Raw genomic sequence first — 9,859 nt, forward strand, 5'->3', positions numbered from 1 at the left:
GGGAGGCCAGGCAAAGTCCACCGCCGTGCGTCTTAAGTTTGGAGCAACGCCCCTGGAAGAGTTTTGAGGGGGAGAATGACTCGATGACCTTCGCCGAAGAAGACGCACGGGGTGTGCATTTCCCTCATAATGATCCCTTGGTGCTAACTGTCCAACTTGCAAACATGAGAGTACATTGGGTCTTGGTGGATAATGGAAGCTTTGTAGACATCCTGTATCTCCCAGCTTTGGAGAAGATGGGATTGAACATCTGGCACCTAAAGCCTTGCAATACCTCCTTGTATGGATTTACAGGGGATTCAATACAGCCCCTAGGTGCAATTGAGTTAGCCCTCACCATGGGAGAACAACCCAGACAAACCACCACAATGGCAAACTTTGTCATGGTGGATTGTGCCTCAGCCTTCAATGCGGTATTAGGGAGACCCTCCCTAAGAGAATTGAAGGCGATAACTTCAGTGTACCACTTAGCTATGAAATTCTCAACTCCTGGGGGAATAGCAAGCATGAAAGGAGAGCAGAAGGAAGCGAGGGAATGTTATAACACATCCCTCCGTACGGTCATAAAGCCATCAGTGCCTATGGAAATGGTGGTGCATGGAAGCGCAAACCCGCACGAGTTGGATCCGTGAGCTGCGGAAGAACCTAGAGCCGAGCTAGTAGAGGAATTGGAAGAAGTTCTGGTCATGAATGAGCTATTGAGGAAGTTGAAGGTTGGAAGAAACCTTCCGGGTATCATGAAGGAGAAGCCGGTAGAATTTTTGAAAGCCAACCTCGACGTATTCGCTTGGAGTCACGAGGACATGGTAGGAATAGACCCATCAATCATGTGTCATCACTTAAACATCTACCCAAAAGCAAGGCATGTGAGGCAGAAAAGGAGAGCGCTAAACCCAAAAAGATACGCGGCCTTAAAAGAAGAGGTTGACATGTTGAAGGCAAATGGGTTTATCCGAGAAGCATTCTACCCAATATGGGTATCAAACCCAGTTTTAATCCTAAAACCCAATGGAAAGTGGAGGACTTGTGTGGATTTTACTAACCTCAATAAAGTCTGCCCTAAAGACAGCTTCCCACTTCCTAGGATGATACCATGGTACCTAGAGCATGGAACGCAAAACATCTAAAAAAATATTATCAATAAGACCTCCATATTTGAGGCAAGAATGTTATTGTTCTGTCTAAACATGCAAGTCTAATGTAATAATTATGAGGTAGAAGGCTAACTTGGACTGCTTGATATGTAGTAAGAACGAAGTCACCATAGGTTACCATGTACTTCAATCATTTCCAATGAATATTTTGTGGCATTAAATGAATATGTAGTAAGAACTCTTGTTTGAGCAAAATGATTGCACTATCTAAATCTCATTTACAATTATTATCAAAATGCGTGAATGAAATGATCAAAGTACCTGTCGAGATAAATCTGGCAACCACTTGGGGGGCAGAGTATATAGAAAAAAAAGGGTCCTAAACAAGACCCTTATATATATAAAAAAAAAAAAAGACCCCTTATAAATAAAGAAGAAGACCTGGCAAGACATCACTTGAGTTCACGAGGATTAGCTACCCTTATGAATATCAAGGAGGTCAAAAGGTCCTACAAGAAAAGCCTCCTAATAAAGGGAGATGCTTCCACGAGAGGAAATGCCTCAGAAAGAGCACCCACCAATAAGCCTAGAGCGGCCACCAAGCCGTCTAGCCAAAAATGGTCCTAAAAGAGACCCTTGCAAAAATAGTACTATGAATAATGACGAGAAGGATGCTTCTCGCAAGAAATAATAAGCGCGCACAAAAGTATAGAAAAGGATAACTAGAACCCAAAGGGTCAACATATCCTTATAGATACAATCAAGATGCACCAAAAAGAGACCTATCGAACCCCTTCGTATGGGCTCCAAAGGACCTCAAGCATGATAAATAAAAATATATATATAAAAAAAAAACCTATCGAACCACTTTTGGCGGGCACAAAAGTACCTTAAACATAGAGGAACAAAAGCAAATAATCGCATGTATATACAGAAAAAAGGAGTCGTGATAATGTAACAAGACTGATAAAAGTTTCAACAAAATAAAAAAAAATGAATGATAAGCTCAAGTGAGCATACAGCCAAATCGAATTAAATGATAAGATCGCAGAAGCAGAATCTCAGGGCCTCCTGCCGCGAGCATTCCACTCAACCACCCTAGCAACAGCGTGCTCACCAAAGGAGAAGAAATCAAAGTTAGGATTTTGCCTCCACATTCCATAGAGGGCGCGCTTTAAGGATTTGTACTCGATTTCAGCCAAATTCGCCTCTAGGAGAGTGACCCTCTCCTGCAACATTGCAACCTTAGCTTCTGCTCCACCAAGATCGACCCCTAGGCGAGTAACCTTCTCCTGCAGCATCACGGCCTTGGCGTTCACCCTCTTCTTCTTTTTTGACGATGAAGAGGCCTTTGCCAGGGCCTTCTCAAGCTTAAGCTTGGTGGCAGTAAGTTCCCTCTCGAGCCCTTGAACCTTGACCGTTAGACAGTCCCTTTTGGCATTCGACGAGGAGAGGTCCTGCGCCGATTCGATGAAGCGTTGGGCCACCAGAGACAAGGTACATTAGGCTTTCGAGCGGACTAGTGTATTCTTAACCAAACAAGTGGTTGCTTGTTGACCCAAGATTTGGCCAACTGACACGGAGTCAAAATATGCTTGATATGAGTGAAAGAGATGAGAAGAACGTGATGACAAAAGTAAATAAAACACAGTAATTTATAGTGGTTCGGCCCCAGGATCTGGTAATGACCTACGTCCACTTAGAATGATATTGATATAAAAATCAGAAGAGTGATCAAAGAACTGAGGTTCAATGAGTTTCACTAATCTCTGAAGAACAATACAAGTTTACTAGGAGAATTACTATAGTCTCAAGTGATTCAAAAGCCAAAAGTCCCCTCCCTTGAGCTATCTCTTGCTATTTATAGGCTCAAGGGAGATTACAAGAGATTGTTACAGATATTCTCTCCTGAATAATCGGATACCCAGAAGATTGTATGAGATAAATTCGGGATTCATAAAGATCTTCCCATAAATGTCGCCTTGTACACGGAACCATCGACCAGACTGGTCGCGGGTAAGACAGGCTTACACTGCTTCTAATGTGTCCTCTGGTCGATACTCTAGCAGACGCTTCCAGGTGTCAGCCACGTGTCCAGGGATTACTTGCCACGTCATCAATGCTAATTTTATGGATAACATTTGCCCCCCAAGTTTATTTATCACGAGCAGTAAATAAACTTTTGGACGAACGACTCTTCCGTAACCCCGCCTGACGTGTCAGAACCCTTCATGTGTTCTTGAAAAAAGTAACCCACTTCTGTCTAATCATGTCCTCTCAGTTCCCCAGAAATGATTTCGACGGCCATCCCGTTTCCCCATACTTTGAAAAAGGGAAACTAATGATTACACTTTTTAATGTCAGAGACAAACTTATATAAGACCTTCGAAGCCTCCTTTTTCTTTTTACGCACGCCACTTTTTTGCAAGAAGCCCTAAAAACCAGAGTTTTAAACTTCCCCGGAGACCATTTTCCTGCACTTCCAAGATTCAGACCGTGAGCTCCTTGATCTCCGAAGACCTTTCTTCCACCTCTACGATCACTCTTCTTGGTAAGTTTCCGAAATCCCAGGCTTCTAATTTTTTGTGGTGCATGCTTCTGACGGTGGACTGTTTGAGTTTATCTGTTTCTGGTTTGAGGTGCTTGTAGACAGAATGCTTTGTAGGCAAAGTAGAGTTACGAGTTAGTTTAAAATCTAGGATCATGCTTTTTAGGACGTAAAATTGAAGTAAAAATTCGATCTTTAGGCTAGTTGAAAAATAAAATTTTCCCGCCCTAAGGGGAGTTGAAAAAGCTCTTTCAGAAAAACTTTTTACTTTCACCCTTTGATCCATTTTTCAAACTGTTCGTGTAGAAAGATTTAACTTTTCGTTAGAATGCTGTTGTATAAAAACTTAATTTTTATACTCGACCAGCGTTATTCTAAAAAGCTTTTAAAAGTTCTATCCTAACCTCCCCATTCTTCGGTATGCAGATTTTAATGCCAGATTTGTGGGGAGGTGAAAGGCCTATTGACGACGACCTTCTTGCCCAACTGATCGAGGGAGAATATCAACCAGCTGACCGTGTCCACGAGATCCCTTTTTCGCGATCCTCTTCCAGACCTCATCCTTCTCCTTCAATGGCCCGTTCCAAATCTTCAGGCAAGAAAAGACCCGAGTCTGAAAACAACCCAAATTCTCCTGCCCGTCCTGATTCGCAGGCAAGGGCTCCCTCGACCAGTGGTCGAGAAAATCGTGTTCCTGACCCTAATATCCAAATTAGGGCCAGCCCTCGGCATCAGAACTTGCCTGATGTCAAGTGGTACACTTCCCCAGCCAGTTCAGTAACTCTTCGAATGATTGCTAACTACTTCAGAAAATTCCCCCTCACAGGGGTTTCCATTATACAACCTGTCGCAAACCAGAGGGCTAACCTCCCCGGAGGTGTCAACAGTGCCTGGTCTCGGTATCATATTGAGGCGGGAGCTTATCTCCCTCTTCATCCCTTTTTTGTGGGGGTGGCCAATTATTTCGGTGTCGCCCCCTTCCAAATAACTCCAAATGGATATAGAATGCTGGCCGCACTCTATATCCTGTATAAACTAAAGAAATGGCCAGAACCTTCACCCCACGAGGTCAACTATCTCTTTGACCACAAGTCTAACCCGCAACAACACGGAACGGGTTTCTTCCACTTTTGTCACCAGGAAACCAATCGAACATTCCTGAGTGACACTACGCATATTTCGAACGTGGGGCAGTATAATAAGGAGTATTTCCTCATGTCGGACATATCCAGCAACCACCTGGCCTTCGCACGAGGAGGTAAGCACCGTTCCTGACTGGTCGATACTTTTACTCAAGGAGTCTCCTTTCATTTTTCTTTAAACCATATTCTGTTTTTCAGGCCCTTGGTTACGTCCAACCCCAACACCAGACATGGTGTTGAGGTCTAACACTCTGGCCAGGATGTCCGACGCAGCAAAAAGCGTCAAGATCCTGGTGACTAAAGGAAACTTGAGGCGGTCTGGCCTCCTGGCTCCTCGCCATGAAAATAGAGGGTCCGTGGTGGATGAAGCCACTGCCGAGGGGGTTCCCGAGCAGCAACCTCCCGTGTCTCCTGCCCGGAGGAGGCCAACGGGGATTACTATTAGGGAGCCCACGGGCAATCCTTCTGCAGAAAGGCCTTCTGCTCCCCAAGGCAAGGGGAAACAAAAGGCCAAAGAGCCAGCTGTGGACTTGGGAGAGTCCTCTGATGATAATGGTAACACAATTTTACTTTTAAATGGTTTGCCAATTCCCTGTCATTTGTTCGACGGGGAAGGCAATTTTACGTATACTCCAAAATTAGGGCCAGACTTCTTCATGCCAGATAATGAGTATATGACTAATACAGTCAATAGTGTAGCGACCACTAGTTGTAGCTCGGGTATTCACTTTGTTGCCTTTCTTCTGTTGCATATAATATATTTTCATCTGCCTCTTATTCTTATCAGTTTCCTGTGTTTACTTGCATGCAAATATGGCTACTCCCAATATCTTTGACATGTACCAGGCCGAGGAAGAAGAGGAGGTTCCCCAACTCCAACGGAGATCCAAGAGGAGAACTGGCGAATCCAGCAGAGGCCCTCCGGCAAAGAAGGGTCGAACAGAAGACCTTCCCAAGGACGCGCCAACTGGGCAGACTCCTGGGCCAACGGGGTAAACTCACCCACCAGCTCCAACTGAGAAGCAGACTCCTCCTCCCCCACCGAATCCTCCGGCTGCATCCGCCAGAGATGAAGTTGTTCGTGACGAAGCTCTTGGGGCTAAACTCATGAGCCGTACCCTTCGATCAGCCAGGGATCGCCTTGACCGCATTGGCAAAGGTGACCGTGTCAGGGACGCAATGGTCGAGGCTGAAAACTTGGGGGCTGACCAGGTTCTGAATAGGGCTTTGAATGAAATCTCCAGTGTGAGTACTTCTTCACTTTTTTAAACCTTAGTCTTTTATTCGTCACGGCAGGCTCTAACTTTTTCCTTTGTTCGCAGGCTTTGCTATCTGCTATCACTGCTCGCACCCGTATCCAGGCTACCATCGAGCAGGCCAAGGCAAAGGCCACTGAGAGTCATCAAGTGAAGGCGGCTGAGGAGCTTTCGGCTGCCAAGGCCAGGCACGCCAAAGAGTTGGAGGCACTGGCTCGAGAGAGGGATGCTGCGGTGACCAAACTGTCAGAGGCTGAAGCCGCAAAAGATGCCGCCATGGAGTTGAGGCAAGAGTATCGAGAATTCAATCAAGCTCATCTTCGCGAGATCAAGCATCTGGGAGAGATAATCAAGTCCAAGGATGAGGCTATTGTCACTCTTGGAGGCAAGGTGAAGCAGCTGGAGCTTGACAACTCCAAAAATCTTGAAAAGTACAAGAGGACGATGCTCCGATGTTTCTACAACTTCTGGAAACATAATCAGGGTGCCGACTTTAGCTATCTTTCGGAGGAAGTCAGGGCTACTGAGTTGGCTCGCTGCACAGCCCAACTGGCCGAGGAGGAGGCAAGATTGAGGATCCCTGCCTCTCCAAGCATCGTTGGTGTGGAAGAAGAAGAAGTTGTCGAGGACGCGACCACCCAGGATGCTGCCCAGGACCCTCCGGCCCTGAATGCCTCTTAAACTTTCTCATTTATTTTTTCTTTCTTTTTGGCTATACGACCCACGGGTCGTGGTGTAAAGACAATAATTTCTTTTTAAACTTTGCTGCATGGGCAGTAAACCCTTTTTTCTTTTACTCGAACAGTTACATCCAAGCAGCGATGCTTGCGGTGTAAAAGCTTAAATCTTGATGCTATAATATCTTTATAACATTTGTCCGTATGACCGAACTTAGCATAGTACTTTGGCATAACTTAACAAAACATAAATTTTGAAAAATATTCTAAGTACTGTAGCATGCTTTCACTCATTTTGTTCATGTGTTTACATACTTTGCGAGTATTCTTTGCTATCGATGTGCCTTATATGCCCCCCAAGTGATCAAGGTGCTTTAGGCCCTTGGTCACTTGCCCTGACCATGGCCTGTTCGAACATTCCTGTTCGTGAGAAAAATGATACTTGTAATACAGCAAAACAACACACGTAATGAACAAATACTTGTAAATGTAAATTCACAATGGTTGGCAAGAATGACTGGCTGCGCACAATCCCTTATAATCTCGTATTAAAAATGGACTAAACATGTCTTTACGAGTGATTCTATAATAGAACCTTACATATACGAGCAGTTAGCCATACAGCGTGGCTAACCCTCTTTGCAAAACTTGTAAAAATAAAAAAAAATTAACACAAGCCAGTTCTTTAAAAAGGACTGTTCATTGATAATACTTGCGCAGGTGTTCTCCATTCCAGTAACGTGGAACGAGATCTCCGTTTAAGCGTGCAAGTTTGTATGTGCCTGGGTGAAGGACTTCTTCAATCTGGTAAGGTCCCTCCCAATTAGGTCCGAGCACTCCAGCAGTATGGTCGCGGGTATTTAAGAAAACTCGTCGTAGCACCAAATATCCGACGTTGAATTTTCTTTCTTTAACTTTGGAGTTAAAGTACACGGCGACTTTTTGCTGGTATGCAGCAACTCGGAGTTGAGATTTCTCTCGTATCTCATCGATAGAGTCTAGGGACTCCATCATTAGTTGGCTATTCTGATCTTGATCGTAAGTCAAACGCCGATGCGAGGGAGGATCTAACTCGACAGGTAACATGGCTTCATATCCGTAGGCTAGGGAAAATGGAGTATGTCCTGTCGCTGTTCGGTGGGATGTTCTATACGACCAGAGGACTTCAGGTAACTGCTCTGGCCACGCTCCTTTAGCTTCTTCAAGTCTTTTCTTCAGGGTGTCTTTAAGGGTCTTGTTTACGGCTTCGACCTGCCCATTTGCTTGGGGGTGTGCAACTGAAGAAAAGCTTTTAATAACTCCATGCCTTTCGCAGAAATCGGTGAATAAGTCGCTGTCAAATTGGGTCCCGTTGTCTGAAACTATCTTTCTGGGCAAACCATATCTGCATACAATGTTCTTGATGACGAAGTCAAGAACTTTATTGGTCGTGATGGTTGCGAGTGGTTCATCTTCGGCCCATTTGGTGAAGTAATCGACTGCCACAACTGCGTACTTTACTCCGCCTTTCCCTGTGGGCAGGGATCCAATCAAATCTATCCCCCATACCGCAAAAGGCCAGGGGCTCTGCATCTGTTTCAGTTCATTTGGAGCTACCCGTGGAATCTTGGAGAACCTTTGACATTTATCACATCTCCGTACATACTCCATCGAATCCTCGTTCATCGTTGGTCAGAAGTAGCCTTGCCTTAGAATCTTTTTTGCCAAACTCTGTCCCCCAGCGTGATCCCCGCAGAAGCCTTCATGCACCTCCTTCATGAGTCCCTTAGCCTTTTCTGGTGTAACACACCTGAGTAGTGGCATTGAGAATCCTCTTCAGTACATAACACCATCGACCAGTATGTACCTAGCAGCTCGTCTTTGTAGAGTTCTGGCTTTGTTCCTATCTGTTGGGAGCGTACCATTTGTCAGATACTCCAAGTAAGGCGCCATCCATGTATCCTCCATTCGAGTCTCCATACTGGACTGAGTTGCTTGTATGCTCGGCTCACTCAGCCTTTCAACTGGCACAATGTTCAAAGTGTCAGCATCCTTTGCGCTCGTGAGTTTGGCTAATGCATCCGCGTTTGAATTCTGATCTCGCGGGATCTGCTGGAGGGTGTACTTTGTGAACTGGGCGAGCAGGTCTTTTGCTTTATTTAAGTAGGCTACCATTTTCAAACCCCGCGCTTAATATTCACCAAGGACCTGATTCACCACCAGCTGTGAATCACTGTAGATATCAAGCGTCTTTATGCCCATATCCTTTGCCATTCTCAATCCAGTGAGGAGTGCTTCGTATTCTGCTTCATTGTTTGACGCGGTGAAGCCGAACCTGATGGCGCAGTGAAATCGATGCCCTTCCGGCGTTATCAATATCACTCCCGCTCCAGCGTGGGATTCGTTGGATGAACCATCCGTGAATAGCTTCCACGAAGGAGTTTTGTCTTGAGGCATGGGCACTTCAGGCTGTTCGCACTGTTCGCTATCGGGGAGTTCGGTGAACTCTGCAATAAGATCGGCTAAGACTTGTCCTTTTACTGCTGCTCGCGGTGAATAGGTTATGTCAAACTGCCCTAACTTGACTGCCCATTTTAACAATCGCCCAGCCGCCTCGGGTTTTTGGAGGACTTGCCGAAGGGGCTGATCGGTTAGAACCGTGATAGGATGAGCTTGGAAGTAGGGGCGCAGCTTTCTAGAGGCAAGGATTAAGCAATATGCTAACCTTTCGATTGGTGGATATCTCAATTCTGCCTCGATCAGTCTCTTGCTGACATAGTAGACTTCTTTTTGTGTGCCCTCTTCCTCTCGCACTAGCACCGCGCTGGCAGCAGCTTCAGTAATCGCCAGATAAATAAACAATGTTTCTCCTTCGATCGTCTTTGATAAGATGGGGGGCTGTGCCATATGAGCTTTCAGCACCTAAAATGCTTGCTCGCAGTGTTCTGTCCACTCAAACTTTTTATTCCCCCTAAGTAGATTGAAGTATGGGACACACTTGTCTGTTGATTTTTAAATGAATCTACTTAGGGCTGCGATTCTTCTGGTTAAACTTTGTACATCTTTGATCCTTTCTGGCGACTTCATGTTGATCAGGGCCTTTATCTTGTCGGGGTTGGCCTCGATTCCTCTTGAATTTACGATAAACCCCAAAAACTTCCCT

Source organism: Humulus lupulus, chromosome 3 (genome assembly GCF_963169125.1).
Source record: "Humulus lupulus chromosome 3, drHumLupu1.1, whole genome shotgun sequence".
Classification (NCBI taxonomy): Eukaryota; Viridiplantae; Streptophyta; class Magnoliopsida; order Rosales; family Cannabaceae; genus Humulus; species Humulus lupulus.